The following is a 21,314-nucleotide window of genomic DNA, read 5'->3' as shown; positions in this document are numbered from 1 at the left end:
ATATATATATATATATATATATTAAAGCATAAAGTTAAAGTCTGGTCATAGAGTGATCCGTGGCTTTGCATGCACAAAACCTACAGGCTTGTGGACAACTCATCAGACTCTATACAATGACAAATTCATCTTTTTACCTTGTGGAGGGGGAGAAATGCTAGGACAAACATGTCAAAAGAGCTAACAGAGAAAAAAGTTATCGAGGACGGGTTATCTCCCCTTTTTTAGGTTGTTGCTGCCTTTTTTGCTAACTCTGTATAATCTTTGTTTCAGAAAATAATAATGGCAGACCCTCAGCCTGCTCAAGAAATGAAGGCTGAGCATAGTGATTTTGAAATATTTCAATTTTCAAAAAGTCGCCAGATCTTTTGTCTACAAAGTTCATAAGGAGTAGAGACTGAAGATGGAAACATATCACCAGTATCAAAATGTAAAAAGCATTCTAAATGTTTTGAAATCATCAGAACATCTGAACATATCCAACAAGTTCCACAGGCTGTTAATTACAATCCCAGGAAATCCATGAGGTCAATTGCGAAAAAATCTCCATATATCAGAAGGAACAATCAGAAATGTTTTACGTGAAGACATCAGATATAAGTCTCATATCATGAGGAAAGGTCAATTTATGTCACAAAAAGCCAAAAAAAAAAAAAAAAAAAATCGCTACATCAGATCTAAAGGGCTCTTAAACAAACTGAAAAATCCAGTAGAAGAAGATTTTATTTGGTTTTTCTCAGACGATAAAAGCTTTGACCAAGATCAAAACGTTAGCAGAACAAACGACAGAAGGTTATGTGCAGACCCTTCTGAAGTTCCAAGTGTTATGCATACAAAATTTCCTGCATCTGTCATGGTTTTAGGGGTTGTCAGCAATGAAAGACATGTGATGCCTCCTTACTTCTTGCTGTTGTTCCTGTTCTTGTTCTCGTTCTTGTTCTAGTTCTTTTTGTTCTTGTTCTTGTACTTGTGTTTGTACTTGTACTTGTACATTTACTTGTACTTGTATTTGTACTTGTTATTTTACTTGTACTAGTTATTGTACTAGTACTTGTTATTGTTCTTGTACTTGTTATTATACTCGTTATTGTACTTATACTTGTAGTTGTACTTGTTATATTACTTGTACTTATTATTGTACTTTTACTTGTACTTGTTATTGTACTTGTACCTGTACTTGTACTTATACTTGTTATTGTATTGTACCTGTACTTGTACTTGTACTTGTTATTGTACATGTACTTGTTATTGTACATGTACTTGTTATTGTACTTGTACCTGTACTTGTACTTACAACTTTATTTGCACTTGTACCTATTTTTTCTTTCCCTATTTCCCTGTAAAATGATTTGGCATTGGATTTGAACATCTTATTTTGCCTGTAGAATCTGATTCTTTTCTCAAATCTGCGTATTCTCTGAGCCTTCGCTTGAACATTCTGTTTCAGTGTTTCATTCGCTGACATTAGTTCTTCTCTTGTTGAGAGTCCATATTTTCTCACGATCTTCCTGCCTTTTCTTGATCTTATATCATTTCCAGAGATGAGCTCAGTTAATATTGATATCTCCCTTCGCAACGATTCAATCTCAGTTTCAATTCTACTCCTCCAGTTTGATTTTCTTTTCGAATTTGATATTGTTGGCTTTTTGGGTGTTAAACAGCGTCTTTCGATTACCTTAGCAACAGAGTAAATAATTTCATTTAATTTATTAAGATCGGGTTTTAGTTGTGGTATGATCTCTTGTGTAACACAGTTGCCAATTTTTATTTGCGTTTTATGTTGGTGTGCATTTGGGAGTTTATGGAGTGGTTCCCTTTCATTCATATTTGTATGCCCTACAACTGCAAGCTCATTCAGAACTTCCTGCTTCATTTCAATGATAGATTTTCTGTGTTGTTCAGCAAATACGTGGTCTTCAAATTCTGTTTCGACATCATTTTCCTGGCCGTTTTCCCTAGGGTCATTATATTCTCCTTTTTCTTCAGGCTCTTGTGTGGGTTCGGCAGATGATCGCCTTGTGGTCCAACATTCCTCTCCTCTGCTTCGTTATTTCTTTCCTGACTTATATTTAGGTCATTCTCTACCACTTTTTTAATAGAGGTCAATTCTGCATCTGTGAGTCTGGTATTTCTGAGGATATCTCTTCTAACATTTGCTAATCTGTTTTCATCTAGATTTGGTCTGCTAGCTGGATTCCGGCTCCTCCAAATTCTGTAGGAGTTTGCGGTGTGGCAAAGTAATGAGTGTATATTACTTCTTTATATTCTTCCCGGTTCCATTTAGTTCTTTTACATTTTTGATTTTGTGGTCGTTGTGGTGGTGAACTTTGGGGGCTTAAGTTGAGACAAATCCCGTCTAAGTGACCTTCCAGGTTTGTATTCGGGGAAGATACTCTGCCATTTGAAAATTTTTCGCCGTCAGGCTGACAGCCTCCTGACAAGCGAGCTTCCAGAATAACCATTGGACAAGCGATTCGGTGTACTGTTTGAAATTTTCTTTTCTTTTTAAGTAGAGTTTAATTATTATTAAATTTTCATTTTTTTAAATATTTTTTATTTATTAATTTTTTAATTTGTTTTTTTTCTTACGTATTTTTTTTACCGCATACTTTTCCGCGTTAATTTTCGCATCTGTCACCGCTTCATACTCGTTTAGTGTCTCGCCAATCAGGTCAATATGCCTGTGGCTCGACACCATCACGGTGACGTCATCGGCATAGGCAGACACGCTCCTTCCACATCCCAGATCACGCGGGACGCCCCTCAAAGCCTCCAACTTCCGCAGTAATGGCTCGAGAGTCAATACATACAGAAGGGAGGAGAGAGGACACCCTTGGCGAACCGAACGCGAGATGTTGAACGGTTCCGATAGATGGCGGTTCACCCGTATGACCGAGCAGACGCCGCTGTATAAAGCAGCTATCCACCCGCGGAAGACCGGACCGAAGCCAGCTGCCTTGAGAACAACTGCCAGGTATCGATGGTCGACCCTATCGAAGGCTTTAGACTGATCTAAATTGATCAAAGCCCGCAAACAGACTTGTTTGCCAAGACGCCCGCAAACAAGTCTGGCATTGACGTATAAAGCTCGTAAGGCAGACCATCCAAACCCGGCGATCTACCTCTCGTGCAGCCTTTCATCGCTTCCTGTACTTCCCAGGCAGATATCGGTCCTTCGCAGCACTCGGCTTCGCTGGTCGAGAGTTGCGGCAGGCCGTCTTGGTACACACCGAAGTCTGTTCCGTCGTCCGTCCTACCGTCGTCCCGAACAATTGAGCAAAGTGCTGCTGAAAGGCTGCACACATCTGCTTCGGTTCCGAAATCTCGCAGTCGTTCTGGTCCACCAAAGACCGAATGGTCGCTCTGTTGCCACGCTTCGCCTCAACCACGCGGGCCCATAAGACTGCCCGCCAGCCTTGACAGCGGCTGGACGTGTTCCTCGCTGCTCTGACCATTCAGTAGCTGAAAGCCATAGAAATACTAATATGACCCAGCTGGACAACGGCGAACAAAAAAAAAAAAAAGAATAACTCTCAAAGACTGGAATATATACAATATCCTGTGAGTATTTAAAATTCCCTTCAAAATAAGTTAAGAAAGGACGCTGAGGAAGGACGCCGGCAAGAAAACGTGCTAAGGAATTTTCGGTGCATAACTGTGTTAAACACAGAGTTTAAGTCTTTGGTCAGGTTGTTAGCGAAAAGGTTAGCGATCAGTTAGTTGACATCCGCGACAACTGGACGTCAATTTCACGAGCAGGATGTCCCGTTCCGTTGATCAAACCAACTGGAAACATTGCCGGAACTGATGGAGTGCTAGTTAAGGTTATGTTTAAATAAAAAATTGGGGCACCGAAAATATTTAAATTTGTATACATTTTGTAGAATCATCGAAATCGCATATGTTTAAAACATTGAAATCTAATATGATCAACTTAAAAAAACTTTTTCAAAAATAGTCTTAAACTATTACGGAGATGTACTTGCATAGCAAGTGAACTGATCTGAGATCGTGTGCTGGAACGAAAACAATTGCAGTGTGGAAGGTGTTTATAAGTCATTTAAGAAATACAAAATAACCGTTAGATTCACTTCAAATATTATAACACCTTCCAAGCTGCAATTGTAGTCTTAAACTATGCTGATAATTAATAGCATGTAGGGTCACTGTATTTTGTTAGGCAACCATAATATACTACCTAGGATATTAAAGACTTAAAAGTAAATACTATATCCTACCTGTGCAATTCAATCACTTTTTAAAAAGTTATCTCTACAGATTTTCTATAGAAATTTGAGCCAGTACTGAAATTGACAACGTTTTGTATTCGAATACATCTTTGTAAACGATGGGATCAAAAATAGAAAAAGATGTATATGCATATTTCAGGAATTATTGCTTCTTCTTCAGCACCACACCCAACTCATTAACTATTAACAAACACAATGCCTGGATGGTTAATGGGTTGGATGTGGTGTTGAAAAAAGAGCAATAACTCCTGCTAGGTGCATATACATTCATTACTTATTAGAACCAGCACTGAACGTATACGCATATTCGTATACTAATACGCCTATGCAAATACTCGTATTAGTATACGAATATTCGTATACGAAAGACCTTAATCTTCAATGCTGGTTCTAATTTCTATAGAAAATCTTTAGAGATGACTTTAAAAAGTGAAATTGTTCTTTTACTTGTTTCAGTCATTTAACTGTGGCCATGCTGGAGCACCGCCTCAAAGGGTATTTTAGTCGAAAAAATCGACTCCAGAACTTATTCTTTCTAAGCCTAGTACTTAGTCCATCGATCACTTATGCTGAACCGCTAGATTACGGATATGTAAACACCAACATCGGTTGTCAAGCGATGGTGGGGGAAAACACAAAGACACACACACGCACACATACACACACACACACATACACACACACACACACACACACACACACACACACACAAATATATATACACATATATACATATACGACGGACTTCTTTCAGTTTCCATTTATCAAATCCACTCACAAGATTTTGGTCGGCCCAAGGCTATAGTAGAAAACACTTGCCTAAATGGTACTGAATCTGGAACCATGGTGATCAAGTTTTTAGGAGATTTACTATAATTTAAATTACTTCGCGATGTTACCATTTATTCCTCAAGTCTTCAAGCTAGGCAACGCCAGGTATTCCAGCTCGTTAAATAATATATGGAACTCGTACCAAACGTACTGAATGTCAGTTTTTCGTTCCCCCACTCACTCGTACACACACACACACACACACGCACACACACACACACACACACAAGCACACATACACACACATATAGAAATGCGCATACATCCATCTACACAAAAACATGCTTACATACAAACAAATGATTACATTACACATACATATATACCGCTATGATTGACCGCTAGCTCCAAAAGTTTTTTTTAATTCTCTCTCTGTTTATTTCACCCTGTTCCTTTCTGTTGAAGAGCGTAGGCTCGAAACGTAAAATACTTTCTCACCTTCTCGAGCATTAAACTAATACACCTATTTGTTGTTTATACACCTATCGTCGTCTTTTGCTTTTCTGAAAATTTCAACTATATATACATATATATACGCATAAATGTACACATACGTCTATCTATCTATCTATCTATCTATCTATCTATCTATATCAACACGACATGCCCCTGCCCCCTTCCGATTCCTCAGAACTTTCGTCGGAAGACGAAAGTAATGAGGAATGGCAAATAGCCCAAAAAGGAAGGAGGAAGAGGAGCAAAAAAAGAAAAGCAAACACCAACAAAGCAGGGAGATACACAACTCCCGAAAACACTCCAGACACCAACACAAGCACACACAACAACAACACAAGCAACAAAACCCCAAAAGTAAACACACACACTGCTCACTGCCATCAACACAAAAAACTCAGAGTTGATGGAATACATCAACACAAAAACAAACATAAACGAAGACATAAAAACCAGCAACCACCCGTACACAACACCGCCAGAACACATCAAAATACTACACATAACACCGACCCTGCACCACACGCAAAAAATCCATTTTTCCCAAGGCAGTTGGCAAATGCCAAAAATACCTGGCGAAATAACTGTACAGTGATCTCCTCGAAGAAAACCCGAAGGAGGAGACACACACACAAAAAAACTCTCGAACGGTAAGTGACTCTCTGTTCCTGTCTTTAGAACCTAAATACTCACATCAGGATTATGCTCAAGATTGGTTGTGTAAATGCGCGTGGCTTGGGGTCCCCTTGGAAACAAGGGCTACTACACGACATAAAGTTACATAAACTAGAAATCATAGCCATAAGCGAGACCAGACTCCATGATCCGCGGGCCCTAATGTCCATGTTTGGAAGACAGTTTAACATTTGTTTTTCTCCCTGTCTGCCGAGAATGGGCGGTAGTGGCACGGCGGTACTCTTTCGCAAGAGTCTGGATCTCGAAGTAAAGACAGTATTCATAGACCCGGAGGGTAGATTGGTTGTTCTGGATGTCGACGGCAGCGATGGGTGTGCTTTTCGACTCATATCAGTCTACGCACCACCTTTAACAGGTAGGCCGGATTTCTTTCGACGTCTAGAAGTATTCCTAGGAACGTCTCGTCCTTTACTTTTAGTGGGGGGTTGGAATGCTACCTTGGGCACGCATCTAGACTATGTGGGCAGAGATAGGAATAGACGGGGATGCAAATGCCTCAAAGACCTGCTCAGACGCTTTCAACTGTCTGACAGGTACCGACTCGACAACCGGAATGCCCCAATGTGGGCATGGTGCAACCACATCGGGTCGTCGAGATCGTATCTAGATAGAGTACTGTGTAGGAGAGTAGATAGAGATAGCATAGGGTGTCCACAATTTCACATAGTCAGCTACACGGATCACAAACGTGTACGCTAGACTTAGATAAGACACATAGGCAGGGCCCCGGTTACTGGAAACTAAACACGTCGAGACAGGTTTTCAGAGACCGGATCAGTACGTTAGTAAAGAGGGCTTTGACGGGAGCCATCATCAATAACAAATGGTGGTTTGCCCTCAAGAGAGCAATAAAAGCAGAAGCGGTTAGGTATAGCAAAGCTCTAGCCATAGACAGAAACAGAGTAGAGGGTGAGCTAATTAAGAAGCTAGAAGAGGCAATTAGACGTGGCATCGCATCCGCCGTTTTGGCGGCGAGGTTGGCCCTAGACCAACACTTCAACGCCAAACACGAAGGGTGCGTTGTCAGGGCTAGGATGCGTGCTCTAAGGAATGAAGGTGTCGGAGGCACAACAGGGCAACAAAGCCACCATTCGGTCTCTGATGGACGAACAGGGGCGCGAACTGCTTGAGCCAAGCAAAATGTGTGAGGCCTTTCAGCAGCACTTTGCTCGACTGTTTGGGACGAGTGGCGAGCGAGAACGCAGGGTGAACTTCAGTGCCTACCTGCACAACCTGCCACGACTCTCGGCAAGAGAGGCGGAGTGCTGCGAAGGTGCCCTCACGGCGGCGGAAGTGAGGGACGCGATGGCGGGATGCTCGAGGGACAAATCTCCGGGTTTGGATGGTCTGCCCTACGAGCTTTACAACTGTATGCCAGACTTGTTTGGAGATGTCTTGGTGGCGGTGTACTGCAACTGGCAGCAGAACGGGAGCATTCCCGGTTTTGTGAGCCGGGGAGCCATAACGCTGCTGAAGAAAGATCCAAACAAGGGGGACGTCATAGATAACTTTAGGTCCATCACTCTGCTCAATGCAGACCTGAAAATTTTGGCCAAGGTATTAGCCAAACGGTTGGCGCTTGTCATCGAGAAACTGGTCGGCAAGGCGCAAACTTGCGCCGTGCCGGGCCGGAGCATCCATGACAACCTCCATCTGATGCGCTACATCATAGAGCGGGTAGTTAAGGAATCTGGCATGGGTGGGGCCCTGATCAATTTAGATCAATCGAAAGCTTTCGATAGGGTAGACCATCAATACTTGGAGGCTGTCCTCATAGCGGCCGGCTTCGGTCCCGTTTTCCGCGGCTGGATGGCTGCCTTGTACAGAGGCATTCGTTCGGTAGTTCGCGTCAATGGACATCTATCAAGACCCTTCGACGTTGTACGTTCGGTCTGTCAGGGATGCCCCCTCTCGTCGCTCCTGTACGTATTGACTCTCGAGCCACTACTGCGGAAGCTGGCGACGCTGAGGGGCATCCCGCGAGAGTTGGGATGCGGGACGAGCGTGTCGGCATACGCGGACGACGTCACCGTCATAGTGTCTAGCCACGTGCACATCGAGCTTGTTAGCGAGACACTGAAAGACTACGAAGCGGTAACAGGAGCGAAAATCAACCGGGATAAGTCAGTGGGCTTGCGGCTCGGCACCTGGAGGAGCAAGCCCATGCCGTCCAGCAGCGCCTCCGTCGTGGGACGCTGGACTGACGGTCCGGTCGAGTTGCTCGGGGTCTGGTTTGGTCCGGACCTCCATGCGGAGAAGAACTGGGACGAGATAACGAGAAGGGTGGCCACTCTAGCCCGGCAATGGGCCGAGAGGAAGTTGTCCCTAAAAGGTCGGGTGGAGGTGGCGAACACGTACATCGTGTCCGTCATCTACTACCGCCTGACCGTCGTTCCTTGTCCCGACCCTACCATCACCAAGCTGGAGCGCAGCCTCTTCTGCTTCTTGTGGAAAGGAAGCGTTCCGGTGGTCAGGCGATCCGTTTGCTGCCAACACCCGTTAAAAGGAGGACGGAGCATGCCGTGGTTGATGATGCGCAGACACGCGCTGAGACTGCGACATCTCCGGCTCTACGTAGACAGCGGTGAACAGGTGTGGTCACCGTTTGTGCGGCGCGCTTTCCCGCAGCTCGTCTCCATGACCGAACTGCAGTCGTGGATCAAGAAGAGGCCGAGGAAGGGCGAATGACACCGTGAGTGTCGCGCTGCTCTCCGGCAAACCCCGGGTCGACCTTGAGCGACTGCATCACAACTAACGCATTCTATAGTGGATTAGTGGAGGGAAGGTACGACGATGATCTCGGGGCGAACCTGGGCGTCGACGAGGAATACCTGACCCGCCTGTTTATGACGACCTTCGGGCCGGGACCTATGGACAACTTCCAGAGATCCCTGGCCTGGCAGTGTTATCGAGAAGCACTACCCGTTCGAGGTAATCTCTACAGGCATGGCTCGAGAAACACGGGGCCAACCTGTCCGAGATGCGGGCAGAGCGACGAAACCGTTCTGCACGCACTCGTACAGTGTCCCACCATTTCCGAGCTGTGGGCTTACGTCGAACAACTGCTATCGCGTGTGGGACGAGTCGGTCTATCAGCCGAGTCTATCGTGAATATTGTCGCGCCTCCTTCCTTTAAACAGGAAGGAAGAGCTATTTTCATCGTCCTTGTGGTTACGGCGAAAGAATGTGTATGGTGGACGCGTCTGAAAGGTCTAGAGACAAAGACTTTCCTCTCTGGGCAATCTCTCATCAACTTCTTCAAGTATCACCTGAAGAGGAAGGTGAGAGTAGAAAGGGAAGTCTTGTCTAGTGAATTCTTCAAAAAATGATGGGTGAATGTAGCAAGAATGGCACGTGTGAATGACGGAGCCACCTTGAGCATAACCCTATAAAGGAGTAAAAAAAATCCAGGAAAAACAAAACAAAAAGGCAAAAGAGAGTCACTTACTGTTATAGTTTCTTCAATAACAGTGACAATATTGACCAAGGTTACCGTGGTCTTTTCCGTAGGCTTTTCTTTCCACGGCTAAACCTAAACTGTCCTCCCCTTTTTTTACACGAGAACATTACTGTGATACACGGTCCCTATTGATCGCTTTTTTTCCCCGATCCCTTTTGATCGAACTCCCCCCTTTTTTCTTTCCTACGATCCCTTTTGATCAACCCCCCTTTTTTTCTCTCCTTCCCCCTCCCCAAAAGAAACGCTCTACATTGTATTTGTCCCATTTGTGTTGAGCCCTGTGTGGCTAATAAAAGAATAGATAGATGGATGGATGGATATCCATCCATCTATCTATCTATCTATCTATCCATCCATCCATCTATCTATCTATCTATCTATCTATCGTCCGTGACAATTTCGGCTGAGTTGTTGCGTGATTGAGTGTATGTGTGTGTTTGCCTATATTTATGTGGGTGGGTGTGTATGTGATTGACTGAAGAACGCATCTCTCTGAATGACATCTATTGTAAAGTCACCAACCCTCTACCACTTCACTTAGCAACACTCCACACCAGTTCTCTTCATCCTTCTGTTTATCTGTTACCAGCCCTCTACCACTTCACTTAACTATCCACCTCACATCAGTCCTCTTACTGCTACCTCTTGTCCTTCAAAAGTTGTCCATCCGTCCATTACAATTTTATAAGTTCTATGATAAAATAATATGTGCTAAATAATGCGCATGGCACTAACAGAAACGCTGACATAGTCCATGCCGAAAAACTTTTATCAAAGTCAGTTTTATTTCGTACTAACTGGAGTGAAAGAACTCATAGTTGAGTTACCATTCCATTACTCACTTAGTTTGTGACATTTCTGCACACCAAGAATACATATACTCAAGGAATGGTCCCATGTCACCAAACAAGTTTAAATGAATGTTTTCCTTCCACTTTTACAACTCCTCTTAGTTCAGTAATTCCGTTCTTATCCTCCAATTCCACTCTCATCTCAATTTTTTCTTTCACCTCACCCTCTTCTCCTCCTCCTTTTCCTCCTCATACCGCTCACCTTTCCTTCTGCCTCATCAAGTTTCTCTCTCTCCAACTACATACAGTGCACGTAGGAATCTCACGTGGTCTTGCGTTCTTCATGAGTTGCAATCAGTTTTTCTAACATGTAAAACTCTGTTGTCTTTCATTTCACTCCTGTCGACTTTTACCTGGAAAAAGAGCTGGATTTTTCACTTTTGACGGCAAGTTCACTGTACGGTTTTTATCGATTTTACTATACATACACACACGCACCCCCACCCACATATGTAAGCATAGGAGTGCATATGTGTGTGCATATGTTTGAGTCAGTGTACAGAATTTTATGCATGCCTTTGTGTAGGCATGTATATGTATATGTGTATATATGTATGTCTGTGTGTGTGTGTGTGTATCTGTATACGTCTGTAAAAATTGTAAAAATATGCCTAACAGCGTGTCTCAGTGGTAAACAGTAACACTTATTTTAATGTGATGTTCATAAATGATATTCATCTCACAGGTTGAAGTACATTTTTGTCGTTGATTCTACCTTAACGGAGATATTATATATATATATATATATATATATATATATATATATATATATATATATATACATACATACATTCAATTCTCATTTTGCACGGTTTTGAAATAACACGGTCCAACAAAAAGAGCCGATTATTTATTTTTTTTTGCATTATTTTCTTTACTTTAACACGGTTTAAACATCTGTCCTTGTGTGACCACGGAATTTATTGCAAGTGGCAAGTAAAGGATTAAGTAACGTTAATCAATTATAATTTACAAAACGCCGAAACTCTACGTATTAAGTAACAATTTAGCGAAGTGAAATATAATCTAATCTATTATTTCCACATAGTGATCCCCCACTCTCAGGTGTGGGTACTGTACATACCTCTGGCTGTGTGTAACCGCTCCATCAGACGGCACGAGGAAGCAGTCGTTAGCATCGGGTCTAAGACGAAAGACGTGTCGCATGTTTCTTTCATCTTCTTCTATATTTTTTATTTGTGATCGTTATAGTGATAACCTACCCCAAAATGTCGGTTGACACATCTAAGAAAAATAAAAGAGCATCAATTTCTTTGGAGACCAAGATCAATATTTTGCATCGCCTTCGTGAGGGTGAAAGTAAGCTTTCTGCCTGAACGAAGCTACGATTAGAACGATCAAGAGGATTCATGCTGCCATTAGATCTGTAGCCTCTGGAACAAAATTATCTGCAAAGTCGTTGTCAAGGGACATGACTCAAGAAAAAATGGAGAAAGCTCTAATAATATAGATAAAAGAAAATTTTAAAAAAAAGGATACCAGTAGATGGTAAAACCACAAAACAGATGGTATTACGATTTTACAAGAAGATTAATGACCTGGAGTGCGTTACATCTGTCTTATGATAAAAAGAATGAATTTGCTGCAAGTTCGGGATGGCTTACGAAGGACACGCACTGCATAATATCAAAATAAGAGGTAAAATTTCATCTGTAGATAAGACTGCTGCTGAAGAATTTCTTCCAAAACTAACCAAAATAATTGAAGAAGTCGGTTACATTTCAGACCAAGTTTTCAACGCAGATGAAACTGGTCTCTTTTGGAAAAAATTGCCTAACAGAGAAAAGTTCTTGTTATGTAGCAACGCTTCAGGAGATTGTTTGTTAAAACCGATCGATTGTTTGTTAATTAATCGATCAGTTCATTGGCGAGCCAATAAAAAATCATGGATGACAGTAGAAATATTTACTGAATGGTTTAACAACTGCTTCGTTTCTGAAGTAAGAAGACATAAGATATATTATGAATGAACTAGAAAAAGATGATACACTTTCAATCTTTAAAGCATGGAAAAAATTTACTATAATTAATTGTGTTAATGATGCTGCCCTGGTTTTATCCAAATTAAAGCCATCCACCTTAAATGCATGTTAGAGATCACTTTGGCTAAAAAGCCTAAAAATCTCGTATCTAATACCAACACGAACGAATTACATTCTATCATCACTTTGTCACATCAGATTGACAGAGAAGATTTTGAAGAATTAACAATTGACAAAGCTCCTAATGAAGAACGAATTATAGTGAGTATTTCAGAGAATGTATATAATTCCACGTTAGTTTATAGTAGTGATGATGAAGAAGAGGTTCCACTATCTGCAAGTACAATTCTAGAAGGACTCCAAATAGCCAATAAACTTGGAAATAATTTTCTTACAAATAATAACGTAAAAGCTGAGACATGGCGAACAACAGTTAAGTCAAATAAGTAAATACAATCATTCATCAACAGATGCTTACGTAGTATATTTAAAATTAGATGGCCCAAACACATAAGCAATATGGAGCTATGACAAAGAACAAATCAAGTTTCGATTAGGGAGCAAATCTTTAAGAAAAAGTGGAAGTGGATTGGTAGCACAATTAGAAAAGACACACCAAATGTAGCGAAAAGTGCTTTACAGTGGAATCCAGATGGATAAAGAAAGAGGGGTAGGTTTAAGAACTCGTGGCGTAGATTAAAACAAAAGGAACTAGAGAAAGGGGAACATTCATGGCAGAGTATAAGTACAGAAGCGAAAAATTATGCGACATGGAATTCAATTATAAGTGGCCTATACTCCGCGTTGGAGGGTTAAAGGCAAGAAAAAAAATAACAATGTTGAACGAGCTGTGCAATTCCAACGTGATTTGAAAATGATTATGCACGTTATGAAGAATCATATAAAAAACTAATAAAAACAAAATCACAGCGTCTGATAACCGAATTCGTATTCAAAACAAGTGAAACAAAAGAAACCCAATATGTTAATTTTATTCAAGATGCACATGAAGATATATTACAATTAAATGTTTCCGATGACGAGAGTGATTTTGCGCCACCGAAAAACAACAGAAAGCGGGCACGTTTATATATATATATAAAATTCATTTAATTTGTATTTGAAAATTAACATTTTTTATTAAATATATTTGGATGGAATCTATCTCTAATTTTCATATCTACACTGTATATTTTTACACGGTAGTCTCTGAAACGTATCCCCCGTGCAAAAAGAGAATTGAGTGTATATATATATATATATATATATGGTACTACTAAAGCAGAGTGGTCCCGAACGCGCAGTCGCGCGTCCGCGCTAGCTAGTCGTGAGTGGTCGATCCTAACCCTAACCCTAACCATAACCCTAGCCCTAACCCTAACCCTAACCACATGTATTCATTTGCACACGCGCACTTTTTGTAGGATCGACCACTCATGACTAGCTAGCGCGGGTGCGCGTTCGGGACCACTCTGCTTTAGTAGTACCTATATATATATATATATATATATATATAAGCATAGATACATGTATGTATGTGTGTGTGTATATAGATTGATAGATAGATAAATAGATAGGTAACTTTCTTTATTGGCCACACAGGGCTGAACATAGAAGTGACAAATACAAAGTAGAGTTTTTTTTTTTCGGGGAGTCGAAAACAAATAAAAATAAAAAATAAAAATAGGGAAAACGATCAAAAAGGGATCAAAATCGTTTGGGATATCCAAAAGTCGAAATAGTACAAAAAGTTCCCAAAAGTGGGAAGTAAATCCGTGGAAAGAAAAACCTACGAAAAGACCACGGTAACCTCGGGCAGTAATGTCATACAATAACACATTTACAAGTATGTAACTCTCATTCTTCCTTTGTTTTTTTTTATGGTTTATAGGATTATGTTCAAGGTGGCTCCGCCATTCACACGTGCCATCCTTGCTACATTCACCCATCTTTTGTTGAAGCATTCGCTAGACAAAACTTCCCTCTCTACTTTCACCTTCCTTTTCAAGTGATACTTGAAGTTGATGAGTGAGTAACCAGAGAGGAAAGTGTTTGTCTCTAGTCCTTTCAGACGCGTGAAGCACACATTCTTTCGCCATAACCACAAGTACGATAATAATGGCTCTTCCTTCCCGTTTGAAGGAAGGAGGCGCGACAATATTCACGATAGACCGACTTGTCCCACATGTGACAGCAGTCGTTCGACATAAGCCCATAGGTCGGAAATGGTTAGACACTGCACGAGTGCGTGCAGAACGGTTTCGTCGCTCTGACCGCATCTCGGGCAGGTCAGCCAGGTGTTTTTCGAGCCATACCTATAGAGCTTATTCCAGACGGGTAGCGCTTCTCGATAGCACTGCAAGGCCAGGGATCTCTGGAAGTTGTCCATAGGTCTCGGCCCGAAAGTCGTCTTGAACAGGCGGGTCAGGTATTCCTCGTCGATGCCCAGGTTCGCCCCGAGATCATCGTCGTACCTCCCCTCCATTAATCCCATATAGAATGCTTTGGTTGTAATGCAGTCGCTCAAGGTCGACCCGGGACGGCATAGTTGCTGGAGAGAAACGTGACACCCTCGGTGCCATTCGCCTTTCCTCGGCCTCTTCTTGATCCACGACTGCAGCTCGGCCATGGAGACGAGCTGCGAAAAAGCGCGCTGCATAAACGGCGACTACACCTGTCTACGCATCATCAACCACGGCATGCCCAGCCCTCCTTTTAGAGGGTGTTGGCAGCAAACCGATCGTCTGACCATCGGAGCACTTCCTTTCCAAAGGAAGTGGAAGAGGATGCGTTTCAGTTTGGTGAGGGTAGGGTCGGGACAAGGAACGACGGTCAGGTGGTAGTAGATGACGGACGCGATGTACACATTCGCCACCTCCGTCCGACCTTTTAGGGACAACTTTCTCTCGGCCAATTGCCGGGAGAGAGTGGCCACCCTACTTGTTATCTCGTCCCAGTTCTTCTCCGCTTGGATGTCCGGACCAAATCAGACGCCGAGCAACTCGACCGGAGGCGCTGCTGGACGGCATGAGCTTGCATCTTCAGGTGCTGAGCCGCAAACCCACTAACTTTTCCCGGTTGATAGTCTTTCAGTATCCCGCCGACCAGCTCGATGTGCACGTGGCTAGACACTATGACGGTGACATCGTCCGCGTATGTGGACACGCTCATCCCGCACCCCAGTTCTCGCGGGATTCCCTTCAGCGTCGCCAGCTTCTGTAGTAGTGGCTTGAGAGTTAATACGTACAGAAGTGACGAAAGGGGGCATCCCTGACAGACCGAACGTGCGATGTCGAAAGGTCTCGATAGATGCCCGTTCACGCGAATTACCGAACGGATGCCTCTGTACAAGGCAGTCATCCAGCCGCGGAAGACAGGACCGAATCCGGCTGTTATGAGGACAGCCTCCAAGTATCTATGGCCTATCATATCGAAAGCTTTGGATTGATCCAAATTGATCAGGGCCCTACCCATACTAGGTTCTTTAACTATCCTGTCTACGATGTAGCGCATCAGATGGAGGTTGTCATAGATGCTCCGGCCCAGCACGGCGCACGTTTGCGCCTTGTCGACCAGTTTCTCGATGACAAGCGCCAACCTCTTGGCCAAAATTTTCAAATCTGCATTGAGCAGAGTGATGAGCCTAAAGTTATCTATTACGTCCCCCTTGTTTGGAAGAAGATTCTTTGATAAGAGAAAAGATAGGAGAAGAGAAAGATAGAAATGTGTCTGCGCTGCACAACAGAATGAAGGAAAAGAAAGATGATCACGTGAGGAAAGGAAAGATGGACGCAGCGTTCGCTACCTTACCTCGTCTGGGCCTGACGTCCCTCCCTGTTTGTATTCGTTTCGTTTAGTTTATTGTATGTCCTGTTTTTGTTACCAACTTTGACCCTCTGCAAATCCCAAATTTTATTTTGGTTCGCAGGTGCAACTGCCTTCAAAGTTCATTGCTCGGAATAAGGAGTAGAAGGACAGCCGACAACTGATGAAGGGTCGTTTTTATGTTACTGGCTTGTTTCCATTTGTTTCTCTCGTTTTTTGCGTACCCAACGTTATTTTCGTATTTCATGTTGCTTATACATATGTATGTATGTATATATGAGTCTGTATATATGCATACACACACACACACACACACACATACATATATATATTTATGTGTTATATTATTATTTGATTGAACGCCACGCAGCCATTTCCAAGTAATTTATATATATATGTGTGTGTGTATGTGTGTTTGTGAGTTTGTATAGACACACTTACAGCTACAGGCATGGATAGGCACTTTGAGCAAATGTCTTCTACTATAGCGTCAACCAAAGCCCTTTGAGTGGATTTGGTAGACGGAAATTGAAAGAAGCCCACCATATAGTATGTATCTATGTATGCATGTGCGTATGTATCTGGCTCAGTAGGAATGTAGATATGTATGTGTAAGTATATATATATATATATATATATATATATATATATATATGTCCGGCATTCGCCATGATAGATCGCTGACCACTACATTTATATTTTTTTCTCCTTGTTTCTCTCCTTGTTTCTTTCTGTGTTCCCTTCAGTTGAAGAGCGTAGTTCGAAATGTCAAAAACTTTCTCTATTCCCGAGCGTTAAACTAATACATCCATGTGTTGTTTACACCACCTGTCTTCGTCTGTTGTTTTTTTCGTAAATTCTCCCATATATACATATATATATATATATATATATAGGTGAGAAAGTTGGTATGTGAAAGCACGTGGTTGGATGTATAAAAGATAAACAAGAGTGAAAAAACTACAGAAGGCTTGTGTTACATGGTTAAAGTATATATTTAAATTGTTCTGTCAGAAAAATGTTACAAAATTTTGGGTATATAAACATTGTATTTGGAGAAATAACCGGTTTCGTGTTGTCTTTTCAAATTTCTCTACTTGTATCGTAACATGTCTTCGCTCCCGTGTGTAAAAAAGAGTTCTAGATAGGGGGAGGTAATCAGGGATTTCTTCCGGTATAAGGGAGATAATCGAAATGTAAGAGGTGGTAGATTTTGATTAATTTACCATGGTTTGGTTTAGAAGGAATAGTATGTTAGGTTTTGTTCTATATTTTTTCCTCTCAGTGAGGTGAATTTCCTTATTTAAAAGTATTAGCAATGGTGAAGTTTGGGTTTATATTTTTGAATGAAGAAGGTTTCCAAGCGGCACAGGAGATGGGGGGATTTTGCTCTACCCCAATGTGCTCGCCAGCGTAGGTCCCTGCTCCCGTAGCCTCTAAAAGAAAGAGGAAAAAGAGGAGCAGAGGACAGTCGGTGGATGCCCCTGTGCCGCAGACTGAATCGCTGGCGGGATGTGTGCCACCAGTAGAAAAGTGTGCCGCTGACGGAGCCGCTTGAGGCCCCTTCCCGTGAGGAGGAGGAGTTTGTCCTCCTTTATCACTGGAGAGGGCCTGTAAAAGAATTCTTGGACGGACTGTGCGACCGATAACGTAAGTACTCGGATTGCACAGCCAGTCCAGTATGGCCTCCGCAGGTGATTGCGGAGGTCGTACAATATGAGCTTTTGTCAAAGGTCGCCATGACCTTTGACAGGAATGAATTTACATTCTTCTTCACGGGCCCCGACTTGTCGGTGCAAAGTTGTCTGCAAGCGGCAAGTCAACTTGCTTGGGGGCACCGATGAAGTGGATTGAATTGAACCTTGAAACATTAATTGTGTTTATATTGATTGTGTTTAATATTAATATTAATTGTGTTTATTATTGAACTTATTGAACAATGTTTTCGAGGGGTTATCGGTCGGCGGGCGCCGGTTCCCTCCCATTTTTATTTTCTACTTTCTTTATCACCTTCATCTCATCAATGTCTGTGTCCAGCCCGCAGCTACTTTATGTCTGTCTGTTCTTGTTTGTCCCCTCTTTGTAAGGCCTAAATGGCCAATCTAAATGAAATAAAGTAGCTTGCTTACCAGCTACATGGTTCCGGGTTCATTCCCATTGCGTGGCACCTTGGGCAAGTGTCTTCTACTATAGCCTCGGGCCGACCAAAGCCTTGTGAGTGGATTTGGTAGATGGAAACTGAAAGAAGCCTGTCGTATATATATGTATATATATGTATGTGTATGTATATGTTTGTGTGTCTGTGTTTGTCCCCCAACATCGCTTGACAACCGATGGTGGTGTGTTTACGTCCCCGTAACATTAGCGGTTCGGCAAAAGAGACCGATAGAATAAGTACTAGGCTTACAAAGAATAAGCCCTTGGGTCGATCTGCTCGACTAAAGACGGTGCTCCAGCATGGCCGCAGTCAAATGACTGAAACAAGTAAAAGAGTAAAAGAGTATATACACATACTAAACCATCAATATATATATATATATATATACATCAAAATACACAGATGGATGTACACAGACTACATACATATATATGTAAGACGTAAATATGTGTATTTGTGTGTATATTCTTATGCTCCAAATATACACTTTACCTGTCATTATACCGAATCCTGTTTTATTGCATTATTTCTTTTATCTTACTTCCATTGTACTATTTCTAAGCATTTTTAATTATCATTATAATTTACCATACGCTCTTTATTATTATCATATTATATTTTTCCTGATTTATATAATTTTACCAATTCCATCTTTATTATTATCCAAATTCCTTTTTATAACCCCACCCTTTTTATTATAACCCCCTTTTTCCACTTAAATTTTTATCTATTATCATCTCTCACTTACTATTATCACTTTCCTTTCATATAATGGCTTATGGTATGCTATTGATTGTATACTTCCTTATTTATTTAACACGATGATTACCATCCTTATTCCTACCCTGGGTGCAGTTCTTTTTGATGTGACCAGGTTCCAGGCATTGGTGACACTTGGGGGGGGGGCGTCCCTCAAGTATCACCGGGTACCTGGCCCCGGCCATCACCAAAAATTCAGGGAATATTAGGTCACCGGCCGACTGGGTCCAAAGGGTCAGAACTGCTTTTGACCCAACCCAATCGGTCGCGGCTTCCACCCTGCCACCAAGGAACTTGGTTCCACTGCCACCCAGACCTCTACGAATGGTCTGTTCGATCCATTCGGACCGAACTCCGGGCAGCAGCCCACATACCCAAACCCTCATTATTTTCTTCCCACAATATGTGGGAAGGAGCAAGATCTTATCCCCTTCTAGGGGCTGACTTGCCGCATTGCAAGCTTCTTCAGAGGAGCCAAATAGCAACCACACCGTTGCATACTTGACCCCCCCTGGAGATGTAATAACTTTTAGCTGGCAAACAGCTTGCCAGCTCACTCTCAATTATATCCCTGTCGAAGAGGGCAATGGCGTCACGTGACCTCGAATAGGTCCGCAGTACCACTGTCCTCTTCTCCAGGTCTTCCAGCCACTGTTTGGGTGGGACAACCTCCCACTCCAACATAATGTTCTTTTTTCCTGCCATGTTTTGGGTGCAAGAAAACTAGCAAAAAGAATGTCAGTAAAGATTGTTGTTGTTGGCACTCCGTCGCTTACGACGTCGAGGGTTTCAGTTGATCCGATCAACGGAACAGCCTGCTCGTGAAATTAACGTGCAAGTGGCTGAGCACTCCACAGACGTGTGTACCCTTAACGTAGTGCTCGGGGATATTCAGCGTGACACAGTGTGACAAGGCTGACCCTTTGAATTACAGGCACAACAGAAACAGGAAGAAAGAGTGAGAGAAAGTTGTGGTGAAAGAGTACAGCAGGATTCGCCACCATCCCCTGCCGAAGCCTCGTGGAGCTTTAGGTGTTTTCGCTCAATAAACACTTACAACGCCCGGTTTGGGAATCGAAACCGCGATCTTAAGACCACGAGTCATTGCACCTCCACAATCAGTAAAGATAGAACAGCAGAAAGTTCGAAACAAAGAATTTAATCGAATAGAAAAAAAAGGAAGGAAGGAAGAATAAAAAAAATAAAAACAGTCCAAAGCACAGCAACTTCGATCTTCCGGCCAACTAGTATATCCACAGGAACACAGCAACCGGAGCAAAGGGTCACAAATTACACCAACAAAAATTGGTAGAAGAAATTCCACAATACAATCTTCCGGCCACCAGTATTCCAGGTGAAATAGCAGGAACACAAAAAAATCCTTCACAAATTGTTAGAATTTTCAAAATTTCACAAAAACAACAATTCTCGCAATTAAGTGAGACACAAAATTTTTTCACAAAAAGTTCTCAGTCCGCCGTTATGGTGACTCGAATACGCCCACCAATAACGACGAACGAGAAACACAATTTTGCTTACTGAGTGAGCAACATCTTAAATTCGCCGAAAGCAGAGGAAACTGCCCCAGAGCTGGGCGAAATTTACTGAAAAAAAATTAAAACACAGTAAATTACATCCATCTCAAAAAACAATTACATCTACCTCGGCTGACTTCACAAATTTTCAATTTAGGACGTGCAACTTCGTGGAACTGTAAGAAGCAACTGAACTCCGGAACCGGAAGTTAGCAAGCTACTTAATTTCATTGAAATTATCCACAAGGGCTGTACATAGAGTAGTAGCTGCGGGCTGGACAAAGACATTAATGTGATGAGGATGATAACGAAAGGTGAATAAAAATGAGAGAGGCACCGGCGCCCGCCGACCGATAACCCCTCGAAAACATTGTTAAATACAAATCCAATAAAAGTCAAAAGTTCAATGAAAGTTCTTTTTAAAGATCTAATCTTCCTCGCCATCACTGGATCTCGCACAGGCAGGCCCCGAATGACGTAAGTAAAATCCTCT

General features: G+C 42.2%; 1 protein-coding gene across 10 annotated transcripts in view; it reads left to right on the top strand.

Moving 5' to 3' along the window:
* Positions 1–10,440: 10,440 nt before the first annotated feature.
* The window catches only part of LOC106876253 (uncharacterized), a 46,206-nt gene continuing 35,332 nt past the window's right edge, over positions 10,441–21,314 (top strand). For 9 of the 10 annotated variants that reach the window (XM_052975507.2, XM_089338879.1, XM_089338878.1 and 6 more), the window contains exon 1: positions 10,441–10,938. The gene's annotated coding sequence lies outside the window, so the exon portion shown is untranslated. Of the gene's footprint in view, positions 10,939–19,923; positions 21,299–21,314 lie in introns of those variants that run through there. The other variant, XM_089338877.1, reaches the window with a different exon arrangement.

This window comes from Octopus bimaculoides, chromosome 21, assembly GCF_046866305.1.
Source record: "Octopus bimaculoides isolate indiv1 chromosome 21, ASM4686630v1, whole genome shotgun sequence".
In the NCBI taxonomy this organism is placed as follows: domain Eukaryota; kingdom Metazoa; phylum Mollusca; class Cephalopoda; order Octopoda; family Octopodidae; genus Octopus; species Octopus bimaculoides.
This window is presented reverse-complemented; position numbering and strand designations above follow the sequence as displayed.